At 45.2% G+C, this 18,230-nt stretch overlaps 1 protein-coding gene across 1 annotated transcript in view; it reads right to left on the bottom strand.

The window, feature by feature from the left end:
• The window catches only part of LNX1 (ligand of numb-protein X 1), a 180,020-nt gene extending 162,126 nt beyond the window's left edge, over positions 1-17,894 (bottom strand). Inside the window, exon 1 of the mRNA XM_080660199.1 lies at positions 17,645-17,894. The gene's annotated coding sequence lies outside the window, so the exon portion shown is untranslated. The remainder of the gene's footprint in view (positions 1-17,644) is intronic.
• Positions 17,895-18,230: the final 336 nt, after the last annotated feature.

Raw genomic sequence — 18,230 nt, 5'->3', positions numbered from 1 at the left:
ACTCGAGAGAAATTTCTTGCATTTATAGTGCCCCTTCACATCAAGAAGCAAACATATACAAGGAAACACGGTCAAGGACTGTAGTGTAAAGCATCTATTTGGAGTGAAGGTACTACAAGCTTTCTCTTGTACACAGATTCTAAGTAGCCACCCTCGCCCTAAAAAAGAGCAATTGAGGTGATGAACTGGATGACATAGAAGAATCCTGGGTTATAGTAATAATTTAGGACAGAACTATTGCCTCAATTGTTTCATTTCCCTTTTACTTCTGAGAGGACAGAACATAAGCAAAAGCAGTTTTATGAGAGGAAATTCAATTTACACTGGCCAAGAATCTCAATGCAAATAAGAGAACGCCACTAATCGGATCACATGCAACCTCACGGTTGCAACATCATAGACAAGAAGAAAGGACAACTCTGGCGCCCAAGAAACTTGTGTTTTGCTTTCCTCAAAGCAGTAGTTCTGAACCTCCTTTGGAATCTATTTCCAATGACAAAATATTTTATGACCCAGTGAATTCATCTGTTTGTGCCAACTGTCGCATGAAAATATAGTTACAGTGGTCGAGGGTCATGGTGCAACTTTTATGAAATTTCTTGAGGAACTTCAAAAGAAAAGATTGATGGATCCCAGGAGCAAGAAAATACTCCCAGTTGTGATAATAATCCCTTCATTTGAAGGTGCTTGGTATTGTACACATCCTTTCTCATGTTATTTACTTTTCCACAACAAGCCCGGGAAGTTGTAGCATTGCTCAGTCCTCACAACCCCACACTGCACTTCATCATTTCTGAGATGCCAAAGGGTGGAATATGCACCTTTATTTTATGTCCCACCCAGAAAGAAAGCAGAATGTAGACAATAATACCCGGACACATCATCAATTGGAAAATAATAATAATAAAACAAAAAGACCAAGCAATTTCAGAGATGCTAAAATGTGAAAGAATGGGCCTCTTATGAACTCTGGACCTTCCCTCTTATAGATGAGAAACTGCCTGCCTTGCTCACGGTCAGGCTGTTGATAGAGACTGAAGCCGGAAGCACCACCCAAACGCAGACCTTCTGACCAACATGGAGGAACTTTCCCTATTGATATGTTTTTACCTTCTTTGTCTCCCAAATATGGGGTGTGTCCGGCCCCCTTTGCAAGTTCTTAAAGAGCCCCTGTGTGCTGGGGCCTTGAGACCTCAACCAAAGGTTTGGCCTGGTGCCAGCACTGATAACTTATTCTGGGGAAGGTTTAATGACCTCTCTCAAGTGGGAGTAATCTTATTTTCCTTATTATTTAAGCAAGCAAGCGTTTACAGAAGCCAAATAGCAGGGTTAAAATTTCAAACAGCAGTTTTTATATAAGATGGATGCTTCATGACTTCAACCCAAATGGACCCCACTCAGCCAGACCCAGCAATGGTGGAGATGACCTTGGAAGCAAGACGGGAGGCACCCATCAGGCATTCCTGAAATCACCACTCTGGAAGGAAATGATTTACATCAATAGGTGGCAGCCATCAGGTAGCATTTTTTAAAATAAAAAAACAATAAATTGTTTTCAAAGGGAAATAGGAATGGCTACCCACCTCCTATCTTCACAACGTAAGTCATTAATACAATATAGGTATAGTCAATCCTCATTATTCATGGATTCCATAGTGAAAATGTGCCTACTCACTAACATTTGTTTATAACCTCCAAATCAATATCACGCACTTTTGCAGAGCAGTGAAAATTGTAAGTCACCTGACTTGCAAATTCCCAGCTGAGGTCAAACAAGATGACGTTCTGGCTTCTTGATTTGCTCTCACATTGTTAGCAAGTGTTCTTTGCATGGTCTACGGACTGTCACATTCTTGGCATTTTTGTTCTTTTAGTTGATTGAGATTTAGCAACTCAGTTTTCACTCTTTTAAATGGCCCCCAATACAGCATGGTGACTATAGTTAATAATACTGTGTTGCATACTTTAAAGTGACTAAGAAAAAAATTTACTAGACTTATTGTGGTGATTACTGTGCAATATATACAAATATTGAATCATTGTGTTGTACACCTGAACCTAATATAATGTTATATGTCAATTTAAAAATGAATGGCCCCCAATGTGGTTCTGAAGTGCTGACCAGTATTTCTAAGCACAAGAAGGCTGGGATGCACCCTACAGAGAAAATACGTGTGTTAGATGAGCTGTATTCAGGCATGAACAATAGTGCTGCTGTTGTCTGGGAGTTCAATATTAACGAATCAATAATATATTTCAAATAAAGTGTCTGTAAACAGAAACACACATGAAACTAGGCTGTGATCACTTGGTGAGTCTGTTGTAACCAGAAACTCGCAGGAACCTAACTCTGTATCTCCCAGGAGCAATTAGTGTTCACTAGTGAGAAATGACTGTTTCTGGATGTTCAAGTGTCAAAAAGACTATTTCTTCTGTTGCTAATGTACCAGCCATTCATATGTCATGACTGACAACCCAGTGCAGAAGTCAAGTCAGAGGAGTAATCAGGAGACACACACACACACACACACACACACACACACACACACACACACACACACACACAGTGCCCAGTGACGAGATCTGGAGAGAAACACAGAAAATAGTAGGATAGGAGTCACGAAAACATAGGTTTTTAAAATTCCTTTGTTAACATTTCTAATTGTTGGCACTTCTTTGGAGATTTTGTTATGAAAAACTATAAAGATTAGCAGGCAGTCCAGGAAGCAGCCCGTAACAGAGGGGTTGCTGGTGGCAGAGCTGCCCAGAGGGACCCACCTGCAGTGGGGCCCTTTCCCCCTGGGTGCTTCCTTGGCTGAGGGACAAGCTTCTGGACCTTCCTAGCCTTCTCTTTCAAAATATAAGTCAATAAAAGAAACACGAGGAGGGAGAGAGTAGGAGGAGGGGTGGGGAAATGGGTCGATGGTCTTAGCGTTTTTCTGCTGAGCACAGAGCATAGGCAAGAACAGCAAACACATGTCTCCTTGCTAAAAATAAAGTCAGAGGTGTTTTTGTTTTAAGTCTTCATGTGATATGACTGATAAAGAACCACCAGGAACAGAGGGACCACCCTGCACGCATAACCCTGAAAAGTACATTGGTTATGGGGAACTGTTGTCAACGGTGGACACCACCAACACGACTGCGCCGCTGTGGAAATACTGTGCCTCACAGGTTTGCAAAAGGCAACTCCCCACGAGTAATTTATGGAGGAAGTGGAGCGCCTTGGACAGCAAGTTGTTTCCTTGTGGCCAGGGACTGATTTCCCACAGAACTGTGCACTGGCTAATTCTCACAGGAGGTTTGGAAAATGAAGCTAGGGTTTCGGGTTGGACTCACAGGCGCTGCTTTTCTCTGGACAGGCTTTGTTTCCCGCAGCCTGGTCGGCAGTCCTTCCGGGCCTTCCTCCCTCCCTGGCGGGGGCTGAGGCCTAGCCCTTGTTCAGGATGAAGAGGGATTGGAAGGCCGGCTGCTCTAATTGGAGTTTGCACCTGCAGCTCCCAGCCTCGGGGGCCACTGGGCTCTGGTGCGGCGAGTGCGTGCCTGCATGTGTGTGTGTGTGTGTGTGTGTGTGTGTGTGTGCGCACACACACACGCACATTTGATTTCCTCAATGAACCCTGAGACACTGCACAGTTTTCTGGCCCGAATATGCTGGAAGGGATCCAAGCTGCTTGGCCACTTTCTTCTTTCTGGAGAGGAGGCACCCCTCTACTCGCTAAGAAGGGGGGCATTTTTAGCCATGCAGATATACCCAGTATATTTTGATAGAATCTCTTCTGGCCCTAAGAGGATTTACCCAGATAAAGGGCGCCTTCAGGTAGCATGAGAAGGTGCCACAGCAGGGCTTCCACCCACCCATAAGCTGCTGCATTTTTTATGAGTTTCTCACACTTCAGCAACACTATCCAGGCAGTGCTGAAGAGCGAGGGCTGCACCTCTGTGCTCAGCCCAGGAGAGGGAAATGGAGAGCTCGCCCAGGTGTAACTCATTAATTAATGACTGTGACCCTGTCCCCTCACAGCACCCAGGGCTCCATCCTAATGCACATCTCTAATGTGTATAATCCCATCGGTTCTGGTATCCATTACCCACACACCCATGAAATCTTCACCACAATCAAGATGATGAACATGTTTAGCACCCCCCAAAGTTTCCCTATGCCCCTTTGCAATGCCTTTCTCACTCCTTGCTCCACCCCTCCCCCTCCAGGCAACCATTGATCTGCATTCTACAAGTATAGATTATTTGCATTTTCTAGAATTCTATATACATGAAACCAGACAGCATGTATTCTTTTTTTGTCTGGCTTTTTTTCACTCAGCATAATTCTGAGATTCATTCATATTGTGTGAGTCAACAGTTCATTCCTTTTTTATTGCTAATAATATTCCATTGAATGGACATCCCAGTCTGTCTATTCATTCACTTGTTGATGGGCATTTGGGTTGTTTCCAGCTGCCATGAATATATGTATACAAGTCTTTGTATGGATAGAAGATTTCATTTCTCTTGGCTAAATACTTAGGAGTACAAGGCTGGATCATATGGCAGGTGTACATTTAACTTTGCAAGACACTGACAAACGGTTTTCAAAGAGGCTGTACTATTTTACTTCACCACCAGCAGTTCTGGTTCCTACATAGCTTACCAACATTTGGTATGGTCAGTCTTTGTAGATTTTGCCATTCAAAATGCAATGGTACCTCATTCTGGTTGTAATTTGCTTTTTCCTAATGACTAACGATGTTGAGCCTCTTTTCAATGTGTTTACTTGTTATCTGTATATCATCTTTTGGCAACATGACTGTTCACATCTTTTGACCATTTCTTAAACTGGCTTGTCTATTTTCTCATGATTGAGTTTTGAGAGGTCATGATACATTCTCCCAGGGATATTTTTTTTATTTAAAGAATTATCCTACAATATATGATGCTGCATAGAAAGTTTTTGTGGAATTTTCAGCTTTAATCAGAGCATGTTGGGGACCCTTTGGGAGCCCGGGGTCTCTAGCACCTGGAGCTACACCCCCTGTGTGCCACCCTCTGCCTGGGGACAATGACAGAGGGCCATGCTAAAGTCAAGACAGGCCTAGGCCACGTTCACTTTTTGAGGCTCTTTGGACATTACAAATGAAAGAAATTCCAAAACAGACACATGGAAATCATGAGATATCTTAAATGTGTATATTGGACAAATTTGTGCTTTTGATCATATATAAGAATCCAGCATATATATAACTTTGGAGATGTTGTCAAGATTTTAGATTTGAGGCTTAATGTGGGACACAGGGCTCTCGTGGCCATTGCCCATCTTGTGATAGGCAGGAGAGGCCAGCACCAGCTCAGACACTTCTCACATGCCTCCTGTACCCCTAGTTACCCTTTAACTGCTTATGCTTGGGCTCAAATGCATGGTACATAGATGGCTATGGAAGAAATGACCATTTCCCAGGTACACACAGATGTCCAGTCAGAATGGTGACTCTGGGAAGGCCAATTACTGTCCTTGAGCCTTTTGGAGGGACCCCTGCTCCATGCACCTGCAAGCCTGTGGGGCTGAGGCTGCCTTTGGGCTAGTGTTTTGACTTTTTTCACTTAGTTTGAGGTCAGAATGGTGCTGTGGGGTGGCTTCACTTGATGAATTCCCAGACACCTCCCAGCCTTACCCACAGAAGCGGTCACCCTCGGGGGACTTTCATCACCACCCCTGTGGAACTTTAATCTCCTTTTACCTGTGGCTGTATCCAGGGCAGCGATTCTCCAGATGTCCAGCGGAACATCTGGTATTGGCTGGAGGCATTTTTGACTGTCATAGCTGGGGAGGTGTTACTGGTACTTAGTGGGTGGAAGCCAGGAATGCTGCTAAATATCCTACAGTGCACAAGACAGCCCTCACAACCAAAAGTCATCCAGCCCAAAATGCCAGTGTTGGCGAGACTGGGAAACCTTGATCTCGATGATTTAATCACATGTCAACTAGAATGGACAGAGAGGGTGACAGATTTAGATTCTGAAAAAGCAGTTCTTTGTTCATTCATTAGACAAGCACTACAGTAGGAATGCAGAGAGGCAGTCAGCAAGCTTGCGGGGCTGTGAAGAGCTGGCTGCCCAAGGCCGCTCAATCCTCTCACTTCACCCTTCTCTCTCTTCCCCCCTCCTCCTGCTGAGAGGTGTGCAGTGTGGCAGACATGGTTTCAGACCCAGGTCCTGCTGCTTGGTACCTTTGGGCAATTACTTAATCTCTTAAAACCATCCGGAAAATGGAAATAACCCTAGTACTTGTCAGAATTATGAGAACTGAACAAGATAAACCAAGCCATGTAAAGACTTTGACAATTCCCGGCACATGAGAACTCAGTTGTGACCATCATTATGATTATTCCATGAACTGAGCACCTGCCCAACACAAAGCATCTTGCCAGGTGTGCTTCCCAGCCACCGAGTGCCAGTTGTTGACATGTTTTTATTCGTCTATGAAAACGTTACTAACGTTAACCCTCACCCCTCAGAAATAAAACTGATGGGCATGTTGTACTCACTGTGTTGTACTTTTATGCTAGTGATAAAAGTTATGAGTGAGACGTGATTTAAGTAAAAACAATATATCACATATTGAGGTATTGATGCACATGTTGAGATATATGTCTACAATTTGTTTACGGTCCATGATAAGAAACTTACACCGTGAAGTTTGTCAGAAAATACAGCACGAACCGGAACTCTCGTAGCAAGTCCTCGGGATTTCCATGCCAGGACTGAGCGCGATTCCATGTCAAGGGACTGGGATGACATCTCAGGTGGGGAGGTAACTCCAGCACCAGAAAGATCTTCCTGCCAGATGAACAAGCAGAGCCTGCGAGGCTGTGCCTGGGGGAGCTCAGGGAGTTTTTGGAAGGTCATTGTTGCAAACCCAGAGAACCAGTTCTGTGAGGCGTGCGAATGGGATATTCAGAGTAACAGAGGGGTGTGGTAACAAAGTGGAGGAAGTCTGGGTAAGGGTTACAACCAGCGCAGGCAAATTGCTCTTCTCCATTTTCAAAAGAGCGAGGGAGAAGCAAGGCTTGGGCCCTGGCCTTCAGACAATGCCTGGACTCTTGCCAACTGCAGGAGAGTGAGCCCCCTGACCTCGCCAGGGAGCCGAAAGATAATCCAGGTGATAAGGACTCAGCCAGGCAGCATCCTGGCCAAAAAGTAAAAACAGAAATTTGGCTTAACTATATTTCTGCCTGTGCAGTTCCTTGTGGGACAGGAGACACATGTAAAGGCATAGCCATGCTCTGCACCTGGGCATACACATGGGGCCGACACAAATGAAGAATCTCTTGGGCTCCTTTGGCAAGGGAACTCGCATGAGGCTTTGGACACTGGAGCCATGAAAGATCTCCCGAGGAACATTCTAGAAGACAGTCTTGATTTCCTGGCCTTTTGTCACCGGCCCAGGAATATGGCAGAGCCCTCTTGGGTGGGGAGTGAGGTGTGTAAATGAATAGGCTTAGGAATTTTCTTCCCTCGGCTGGGCCCTTCTCAGCATTAAGGAGTCGGGGTGCATAACTGTGGCTGTCTCCCCACTGGGCTATTCCAGAAAAAGGAGGAGATTTAACTACTGAAATCAGAAAGTTCAAGGGCCACAGAAGTTGCCTTTTAGTAAGGGGAGAGGCTGTTACTAAAGAATGTGACAAAGGACTATTAATTCTACTCTCCAATTTCTCTCTGTCCGACAGAGAGAAGATAGATTTATGGAAGGGAGATAGTTTGAGTGACAGGCATTCTGTCCATTCTTCTAAGTTCTCTGTGAATCGAGATCAGCAGGAGCAAGGGTTCTGCATGGCATTGTCTTGACCTGTCACGTCACAGCCTTTGCCAAGTTTAGTGTAGGTGAGGCACGCTCTCATCTGTTATCTATAGACTGACGCCAGAAAACAACAAAAACCAACAGGCAAGTTTGCATCCCCAGTGCTTATGTTAGTGTCTCCATAAAGCGTTTTGAATGAATGACTGGAACAGTGGGAAATGCCGCACTCCTCTGCACGTGTTGGTGAGGATGCTGGTCACTGTATCCCTTAGAGTTTCCTGTATGAAGCCTGGCAGGGTCAATTCCTTCTCCATGTTCAGGTGAGGGAAGCTTTGTACCAAGATAGGAACGGCTTCATTTCTCCCTTTCAGAAAATGAGAATGATGCCATTGGACACATCTCCCCTTTGCCCTGGTTGCCAGGAAGCTCGGAGTTAATTTGACGCCAACTGTGCCAATCACAAAGGCTCTTATGCGGCCACATTTGGTCTTATTTCCTCTGGTTTGGTCATCCTGTTCTGATTTCTATTTCCCCTGTTCCTAATTTAAATGTTTGGGTCATATTTCCCATCATCTTATTGCAGAGCTCACAACATTTGCCGGGTAGCAGTAAATGATGAAAGTGAGTGGTGTAATAGGGCGTGGTGTGGACTGTGGCAAATTGAGGGAGGTCTTCCCAGGCCACTGTACTAAAACAGCATCATCCCCTTAACCCATTGTCAATCTACCCCTAACCCTGCTTCATTCATAGCATTTATCACTTTCTGTGATTCTCTTATTTGATGATCTGTTTACTTGATGATAGTCTGTCTTACCTCTGCTATGCCCTCCGTAGCCAGAACAGTGTCTGGCACAGAACTATCACCCAGTCCACATCTGCTGAGTGAGTGACTTGGCGATGAGTGTGGGACCGGTGTGGCCAGGTTGTCCTATGTTTTAACAGAATTTGAAATTTAGATTTCTATATGAAATCTCCTGATTTCTAGATGTTGGTGGCTAATATTAAAAAATAAAAAAATAAAAACACTGTCTTGGCTAGAACCAGGCCATGTTAGTGTGTGACCAGTGTCCTTTCTACTCTCCAGGGGTAGCCACCACAGCAGTCTCTCTGTGGAATGAAGCAGTATACACATAAATAAAATCCCACGTCTGCTTGATGGCTTACGAAGCACCATTGCCCAACAGTATTTTATTTTTGTTCCAATTTTACATGGGAGTAAATTCAGGCCCCCGAGGAGATGAACTGAACTTGTGGGTGGAGGAAGCCACGAAGGGCAGACCCGCCCCTACAGTCGGAGCTGCCTCGGGTCTGGCACAGGAAAGAAGGAAGAAAAGCCCTTCTTGCTCCATTTCCTCTCCCTGTCCTGGAGCCCAAGTTAGGCAGATGCTTCACCTGGCACAGGTGCGACCTTGAATTCAGATTTAGCCTCCCGCTGGCTCTGTTTCTCCACCTTTCAAAGCAGAAGGGGATGGCCTGTGGGGTGGCCCTTACAGTCCTCTCAATGCCACCTTTGGCTCAAAAACCTTAGGCTTACCATGTGTTAGTAGCACACACAAATGAATAAGCAAACATTGCATAGTGTCTCTTTCATTTCTGTATCTTCAGTATGACACCCAGCTTACTGTTTTAGGACCAATCTCTGTACATCTCTGTTAGAGTTGTAGGTTTTCATGATTTCGCGGAGAATATCTCAGCCAGTCTTTGCCAACATGACCAAGTTCCCACCAAACCTTAGTTTCCTATGGGTTAATTTTCCCAGAGAAAAGCTTTATAATAAAATTAAAGTATTGAAATTTAGGTCTCGAACATTTCTAGAAAACGTTGAGAATTGAAAAATTTCTCTATAAACTGTAGAATTGTTTCCCCTTCTATAGTTCTCCTATTTCCCCCAGAATCAGTGGTCCATCTTATTAAGCAAAAAATATAGGCTTTATCGGTATTTAAAAAAATAAAATTTGTTGAATTTTTTTAGAGAGAGGGAGGGAGAGAGAGAGGGCGAGGGAGAAACATCAATATGAGAGAGAAACATTGATCAGCTGCCTCCTGCACGTGCCCTGAGGGGAGGGGTGTGGGGGATCCAGCCTACAACCTGGGTATGTGCCCTGACCGGAAATCAACCCCAAAACCTTTTGGTGTATGGATGATGCTCCAGCCAACTGAGCCACACAGGCCAGTGTGATGTTTTTTAGTTATTATTTTTAATTGTGGTAAAATACATGTGACAAAATTTAACCATTTTAACCATTTTAAGTGTACAGTTCAAAGGCATGAAGTACATTGACATGGTTGTGCAACTATCACTACCTCCATCTCCAGAACTCTTTCCTCTAGTAAAACTGAGCCTCTGTAGCATTCAGCAAAACTTCCCATTCCTTCCTCCTCCAGTCCCTGGCAACCTCCATTCTCCCTTCAGTCTTCAGTCTCTATGAATTTGACTTCTCATATAAGTAGAATCATCCAGGATTTGTCTTTGTGACTGGCTTGTTTCACTTGGCATCATATCCTCAAGGTTCCTCTGTATTGTAGCATGTCAGAATTTCAATCCTTTTTTAAGGCGGAATAATATTTCACTGTGCTTCTTTGCCATTTGTATATCTTCTTTGGAGAAATGTTTGTTTTGCTCATTTTTACATGTTTTTTTTTTTTTAAACATTGAGTTGCAGGAGTTCTTTATATATTCTGGACATTAAGACCTCAGCAGGTTATAGTTTGCAAATATCACCTCCCATTCTGCAGGCTACTTTCACTGTGTTGACTGTATCCTCTGGTGTACAGACTTTTTTGGTTTTGATGCACAATTGGTATTTCTGAGCTTGTATTTTTGGTGCCCTTGGCTCTCTGGGCACATGGACTATGGGTAAGGAGGACTGCCTCACAGCTCCAACAACAGAGGGCTGGCAAGCCACTGCCGAAAGGCTGCCAACTCCTGTTTCAAATAGACTTCTAGGACGGTCTTAGGGATACCCCATTTTCTACCCTCCCACCCCTCCCCTCCACAGTCAGGGTGCAGAACTGCTTTAACGATAATAGACTTCAAGCTTTGGGTAGCCTTGGTTGGTGCTGGGTCTGTCAGAACAATCATGACAATGACTATGGCCTAGAACTCAATGAGTGAATATAACAGCTGCTCCTATGGATCTCAGTGAATGGGAAACCAGCAGAAGAGAGGAGGTCTCTGTAGTATGTCTCTTCTGTAACATGGGGACCTTTAAAGGCCAAAACAATAACAAGGTTATGGTGGCCTCCCACCCCCCAAGGTACAGTAGGTCCTCGGGTTACATCGGAGATCCATTCCTCTGGTGCCATGTAACGCGATTTTCGCCATAAGTCAGAACCCACCTACATAAACACCTACGTCACTCACATGGAGCACATACACAGCAGTAATGAAGTGAAACAGCAAAAAAAGTTTAAAAGAAAGATAACAATTCCTGACCTTTACTTGTGGTAAATAAATAATAAAAAACATAAAGCACATATGTACATACGTCAAAATGACGGAACTTTTTTTTATATAAATAAATGGGAGATGGCGACGTAACCACGAAACGACGTACCTCGAGTCCGACGTAACCCGAGGACTGGCTGTATGTCAAAAGAAAAACAACAGTAAGCCACAAAATAAGCTTACATAAATGCAGCCAAGTTCTGATTTTTCTTAAGATAATGACTTCAATGTCTTTTCTAAATTGAGACATAACTTACATATAACATTATATTAGTTTCAGGTGTACAGCACACTGATGTGGTATTCATAGATATTGCAAAATGATCACCACAATGTCTAATTAACATCCATTATCTCACACAGTCACAATTTTTTTCTAGTGATGAGATAGTGTTACATTTGAATTGCTCAAATCTATTCTTTTAAATTTCCCTCTTTTAATGAATGATTTTTTTAGTGTCTCTGCTTTGCCATGCCCTAATCCCTGTTGAGCCACCTATTTGGAAATAATAATCTCCCCTAATGTTTATTGTGTGTGTTTTATATGCACATTCTGTAAAAGAATAAATTTAATCATATCAATCCCATGAGGTAAGTACTATTATAAATCTCCAGTTTATAGTCAAGAGCAGTAACTTGCCTAAGATCACACAGCTAGTAAGTGGCAGAGCCAGGATTTGAACCCCAAAAATGTGGCTCCAGAGTCCCTTGTTCTGAAGTCTAGGTTCCAGCCCTATTATTGGCCTGGCATGCAAGTGACCCACCTCAACCAGCCTGTACCTGCCTTGCCAGTCCCTCCCTTTACCTTTGGCACTTCACAAACACCACTCCCTTTGCCTCCCTTCCAGCCCTTCCTGACCTTGTTCATCTACCCACCCAGGATGCCCTTGGGCATCTCTCTCCTCTCTGCCTGTGCCACTGGGTTAGGTGTCTTCCCAAGGCAGGCTGTCGAGACAGCGATTCTTGCACTTTCCTGCATGGAATTGTATCTGTCTCTTGTCTGCTTCCCACAGCGGCCTGAGAATTCCTTGCAGGTGGAGAACAGGTTTAAATCTCTATGTCACATCCTAGCCAAGCTCCTGGTACCTACGGTAGAAAGTGCTTAGTATCTGGCTTTGTGTACATAAATGAGGGGGCGCCTAGATTAGGACTTAGAGTAGTAAAAGGAGTGCCCAAATAGTAGTTTCCCCTGGAAATGTTGTTGGCACCCTGAGCAGACAGTGAGAGCCCAGTCCGTATAGATCAGAGCAGTGCTGAATGGAACAGAATCAGTGGTGTGAGCCCCACTCCCTTACGTCTGAGCTGGGAACCTGTGCCCTAACTGAACAGAGAAGACTGTTCCGCTCCCTACAAATCAAAGACAGTGACAACACATGTACGTGCACAAATGTTATCATGGATCCCAGTGACTTTTGAGTTTTAAAAAAATGTCACAATTGAATAAACATCTTCTTCCTCTTCCCTTCTGTTCCTAAATAATTCAGTCCTGAAAGCCACTATGTGGGCCGAGTAAGGCAGTCATTGGCATGGGTGGGGGTTGGGGGTGGTATGGTGTCCCAGACAGAGTGAGTAGGTTGGCCACTGAAAAGGGTGGCCCAGCACAGGGGCCAGGGCCTGGGTGGGCAGAGGAAGGGGTTCCTCTGGGGGGACAGCCCAGAGTGCTGGGATCCAGGCTTGATGAGGAGGTCATCTGTGTGATGAGACAGTCATGACTGCAGTTGGTTACATTCAGAGGATGGATCAAATAAGCAAATCTGTAAGGACTAGAGGCCCGGTGCACGAAATTCATACATGGGTAGGGTCCTAGGCCTGGCTGGCCATCAGGGTCTATCAGGGCCTTCCTTGGTTACACGCCACCCCCTGGTGGTCAGTGCACGTCATAGCAAGCGATCGAACTCCTGAGGGGACACTTTGCATATTAGCCTTTTATATAGATAGATAATGGGAGCCAAGCTTCATTAGTGTTGAGAAGGCCTTACAGGTATGGAAAGGGAGAAAGCTAGAACAGACCCAGTGGTGTTGGATTGGAATTGGAAGTACCAGTGTGAATATGTGGATTTATGTTTTTCAAATACATATAGATCAATCTAGAACTAAATATAGATGAGACACACACACAGGCCCTAATGCTTCCACTGAGGCAGGTAACAGTGATACCCCAATTAGCAACTAGCACAACCTAGGGTCAGATTTTGGATTCTAAATAATTCTTCACTAAAAGGAACTAGAACTCCTTAGGGGAAATAGCTGATGTAAAGGCTGTAACATCTTGCTGTACCAAGAAGTATTCAGAGGATGAGGAGAACATTACCAAAGGGCATGTTGAAATTGTGATTAGAAATGAAGTATTTATGTACTTTTAATGTACTTCTCTACAGAACACTTATTAATTGAAAAAGGAAGAAGACTAATTTACAGTGGAGCACCCTGGCCAACACCATCTTAATCAAGTGATCTCAGTGAAATTTAAAATCTTTTGCCACCCGATAGGTTGCAATGAGGAGAACACAGCATCATTTCTGTGCTATTCTTGCCAAACTTGTGTAACTTGCATCCAAGCATGAGGAAACTCAGACAAACCCAAATTAAGAACCATTCGACAGAATATCTGGACTCTATTTTTAGTGTCAAGGTTATGAGAGTGAAGGAAATACCAAGGAAAGGTACCATCCTGGAGCAGACCAAGGAGACATGATAACTAAATGCACAACTAAATGCCTAATTCTGAAATACTTGCTGTGAAGGATGTTATTGGGACAACTGGTAAACACTTGACTTGGTCTGAGGGTTTAATAACAACTGAAAGCACCCTGGGGCTGAGGATTGCATAGTACTAATGTATCAATGTTAACTTCCCGAGTTTGTGGTTGTGTAGGAGAATGTCCTTGTCCATTGGAAATGCACACTACTGTATGTAGGTAAGATGAAACATGGCATTGGCAGCTTACTCTCAAAGGGCTCTGAACAATAAAGTACAAAATTCTTTGTACCATACTGCACATGCATCTCCTCTATAAGTTTGAGATTTTTTAAAACAATACTTGTATATACATATACTATACACACGCACACACACACGCACACACACACACACACAAACTCACATTTGTATATTTTATGTCTACATATACATGTAATGAATATGTCAGGTTTAAATTATAATGTTCTCCATATTTGCCAGGACACAGGCTACTTTGGGTAGAGAATATACTTTGGGTATATCTGCTGCATGTTGGTTCTCTGATGAGGTGCAGGAGATGGGCATTCTCACCCCACTCATTTAACAAAGAATAAACAGATTCTGGAATAACTAGAAAGAGATAACACCGTATCTGCAGGGCTGAGTGTGCCCTCGATATGACTTATCTGAGGATGGACACATCTGCCAGAACCAAACAATAGAAGCACTGAGGGCTCCTTTGCTCTCTCGGGAAGTTTGTGGAGTAACTAGGAGCCAGTTCTTCAGTGCTGGTCTGGAATATGAATTGTACAGGGCACTGACCCCATGTTCATGTGAGACTTGGCCCACAGTGCCAATGATAACCACTGCACATCGGGCACTTTCTGTGGGCCAGAAAATGGGGTATGTATTTTGTGTTCCTTTTGTAGTCATTAATAGAGGCTCGGTGCATGAAAATTCGTGCACTCGAGGGGGTCCCTCAGCACGGCCTGTACCCTCTCACAACCTGGGACCCCTCGGGTAGGGTCCCTAGGCCTGGCCTGAGATCAGGGCCTATTGGGACTTTCCTCCCCCTGGCTGCAGGCAGCTGGCCCCACTCCCATGGCTACCATTACTTGCCATCTGTGCAGTGCTACCCCCCACCCCTGCTTCCCTGCCACCGGTGGCCTCCCTCTTCAGGCAACAGGCATGGGGTGCGATGGCTTGGCTGGCCTGGGCACCCCTCTGTGGGGTGATCGCTGGCTGGCCGCACACCTGCCACAGAGTTGCCGTGGGTGGCCTGGGCCTCTCTCTTTCTTTGTTGGGGGGCAGGGCCAGCCCAACCTGATCACCCCTAAGTGCTGGCCTGTCTACCTGATTTCCCCTAACTGCTGGTCTGCCTACCTGATCACCCCTAACTATTCTGCCTGCCTGCCTGATTGCCCCTAACTGCTTGCTTGGGGGCGGGGCCAGCCTGGTGAGGGGCCATGGTGGTTCTGGTCTCTGGTCATTCTGGTTGTTACGCTTATGGTGGCTGGCCTTCTATTATATAGGATAAGCGTTCTCCTTATTAATTGTGGTTCCCAGTCTATAGCGAAGGAAATAAAGCTCAGCAGTGTTTAGAATGCTCATTTGTTGAAGCCCAGTATCTCAGAATGTGACTGGATTTGGACATAGAGCCTTTATAGAAGTGATTAAGTTGAACTGAGGTCATCAGGGTGAGCCCTAATCCAATCTGACTGGTGTCCTCATAAGAAGAAGAAATTCAAACACACAGGGAGTCACCCAGGTCAGTGTGAGCAGGAGAGGACCCATGAGGACACAGCAGGAAGGCACCGTCTACAGGCCCAGGAGATTGGCCTAGAAGACACTGAACCTGCTGATCCCTTGACTTGGGTCTTCTAGCCTCTAGAACTTAGAGAAAGTAAATGTACTGTTGTTGTGACTCAGGATATGTATTTTGTTATGACAGCCCTAGCGACTAAGATAGTTATGCTATGAAACTGGCAGAGGATAGAGTTGGGATTCAAAATAAAATTCATGCAGCTCTTCTCACCGTCCTATGCCACCTCCCTCCACACATGTCTGCTGTGAAACCTCTCCCAACAGGCTGCCCAGGACCCTCCAAATCTCACAGACTTAGCAGATCCCTCCTATGTCATCCCAGAGCATTATCACACTGCAGGTCATCAGCCGATACAACTAACTCACAATGGCCTGACCAAACTGAGAGTAGGGCTCCTCCTGTCTGCATCCCCAGCATGTCTCCTGGAGCCAGGCACGTAGTCATTACAATCGTTAGTATTTACTGAGCCTTTATTATGTGCAGCAAAGGCCTCACAGGTATTATCTCAGTTAAATCTTATGACAACTCCATGAAGCAGGTATTCCCATTTTCCCATTTTACATGTCAGAACACGAGGTCAAGGGGGTTAACTGAATTACCCCAGGGCTAATAGGTGGTGAGACCAGAAATCAAGTCCAGATGGTCTAGTTCCCAGTCTGTGCTCTGAGCACAGACCTGCGTGGGGCGTGGTGGGGAACTGAGGAGGCTCCCCGAGTCCCAGCCCCCACCCTCTGCTAAGCCCAAGTGTGGAGCTCACTTGCTGTGGAGAGTGACTTCCTCCCCAGCCCCCTCTGCATGCCACCAGCACTCCTGGAGCACAGAGTTTGCACCTCACCTTGACACATCACCCAGTGCTGGGCGCAGGGGACATCGTTTATCAGTGTTTGTTAAACTGCATTTGATGTCCAGGGATGGATGTAAACAGGGATAAGTAATCAGATTATACTGGACTCTGACGGTTTCTTTCTAGATTTTCCAGGAGAGTTCCAGCTTCTAAAATTTCACCCTCTTACCAGGTCACCTGCCAGAGTACGTGGCAGAGAATATAGCCAGGGTTTAGTTTAAAAAGTAGAGTCACCATTCCACTGAAAAGAGGCAGAATAGAGACATATACGCTGTCTGTCACTTAACTACCTGATTGCTGTTGGGCAAGTCACAATTTCTCTGGACTTGTCTCTGTGAGTGAACAGCGATGGCACTGCCTAGTCCAGGCGTCCTCAAACTACGGCCCGCAGGCCACATGCAGCCTGCCGAGGACATTTATCCGGCCCGCCGGGTGCCGCTGCCTGTCCTGCTTAGCAGCCGACTCGTCCCGGGCCTGCAGTGCGCATAGGAATTTGTTCATGTTTTTTTTTTTTTTAAACTATAGTCCAGCCCTCCAACGGTCTGAGGGACAGTGAACTGGCCCTCTGTTTAAAAAGTTTGAGGACCCCTGGCCTAGTCCTACTGTAGGGATGAACACAATATGTGACTGCACTTGAATACTGATGAAGAACACTGTTACATAAATCCAGTGATCAGTAGTGGGATTGCTTATATTTTACTGACCTGTTTGGCCAATGTAAAAATATTACAGGAAGAAGCAGCTTTTATTTTTGAAAGTAAGGGAAGAAGGTTTCCATGAAGACCAGTGCAGAAAAAAATCAGACATACAGACAGCAAATGTCCTGAGGCCTTCCCCGAGTTCCAGGTGTTGTGAAAAAGATATAATTAGACATTTCTATCTTCTAGGTTCTCCTCAACAATTGTGTGTGTGTGTGTGTGTGTGTGTGTGTGTGTGTGTGTGTGTGTGTGTGTATGTTAGGGATGGGAAGGGAGGCTGGGCCCAGATAGTCAAGGAGCAAAGTTTTCTCAAATTGAACGAGATGCCACCTGGTGCAAGAACCAGGCTCTTACCTTTGCTGCATTGTGGGTCAGTTCCCAGGGGTGTGAGGCCTCGGGCGGGGGACAGTCCACCTGGGAGCTGAGCTGTCTGACTCAGCAGTAGCCCAGGAAAATTTGCTTTCTCTTTCCTCTCCTGCCTTGCAGACATGCACGGAAACCACTCCACTTTGTACCCTTGGGGGTTAATCAGCTCAGCTCGTTTCTTCTGCCAGGCTCCGCCATGATCCCAGTGCATGTGAGTTAGTTGCACAGAACGAACTCCCAATGTCACAGACAGAGCTGATCATAAACTGAGCGCTGCTTCCAGGAAGTCTGCAGGGAGGGCAGCCCTCCCCACAGCAGGCTGTCATTAGCACCAGTGACAACTCTATTCTGGTTTGGATGGGACTGAGGCCGCTTTGAACTTCCTTTTGTTCTTGCCAAAAGCCAGGATCCTTTTGTTCACCTTTGGGACTGCCAAGCCAGGCCTACCACTGCTGTTGTTTTCCTGCAGGCAATGGGACAGTGAGCTTGCAGCTGGGGAAAGGAAATCAACACAGGGCCCCTACACCTTCAGGTCAGCATAAGGCCTAGGATATCACCAAGCTGGGATGTGGAT

Source organism: Plecotus auritus, assembly GCF_963455305.1.
Source record: "Plecotus auritus genome assembly, chromosome: 1".
Lineage (NCBI taxonomy): Eukaryota > Metazoa > Chordata > Mammalia > Chiroptera > Vespertilionidae > Plecotus > Plecotus auritus.
This window is presented reverse-complemented; position numbering and strand designations above follow the sequence as displayed.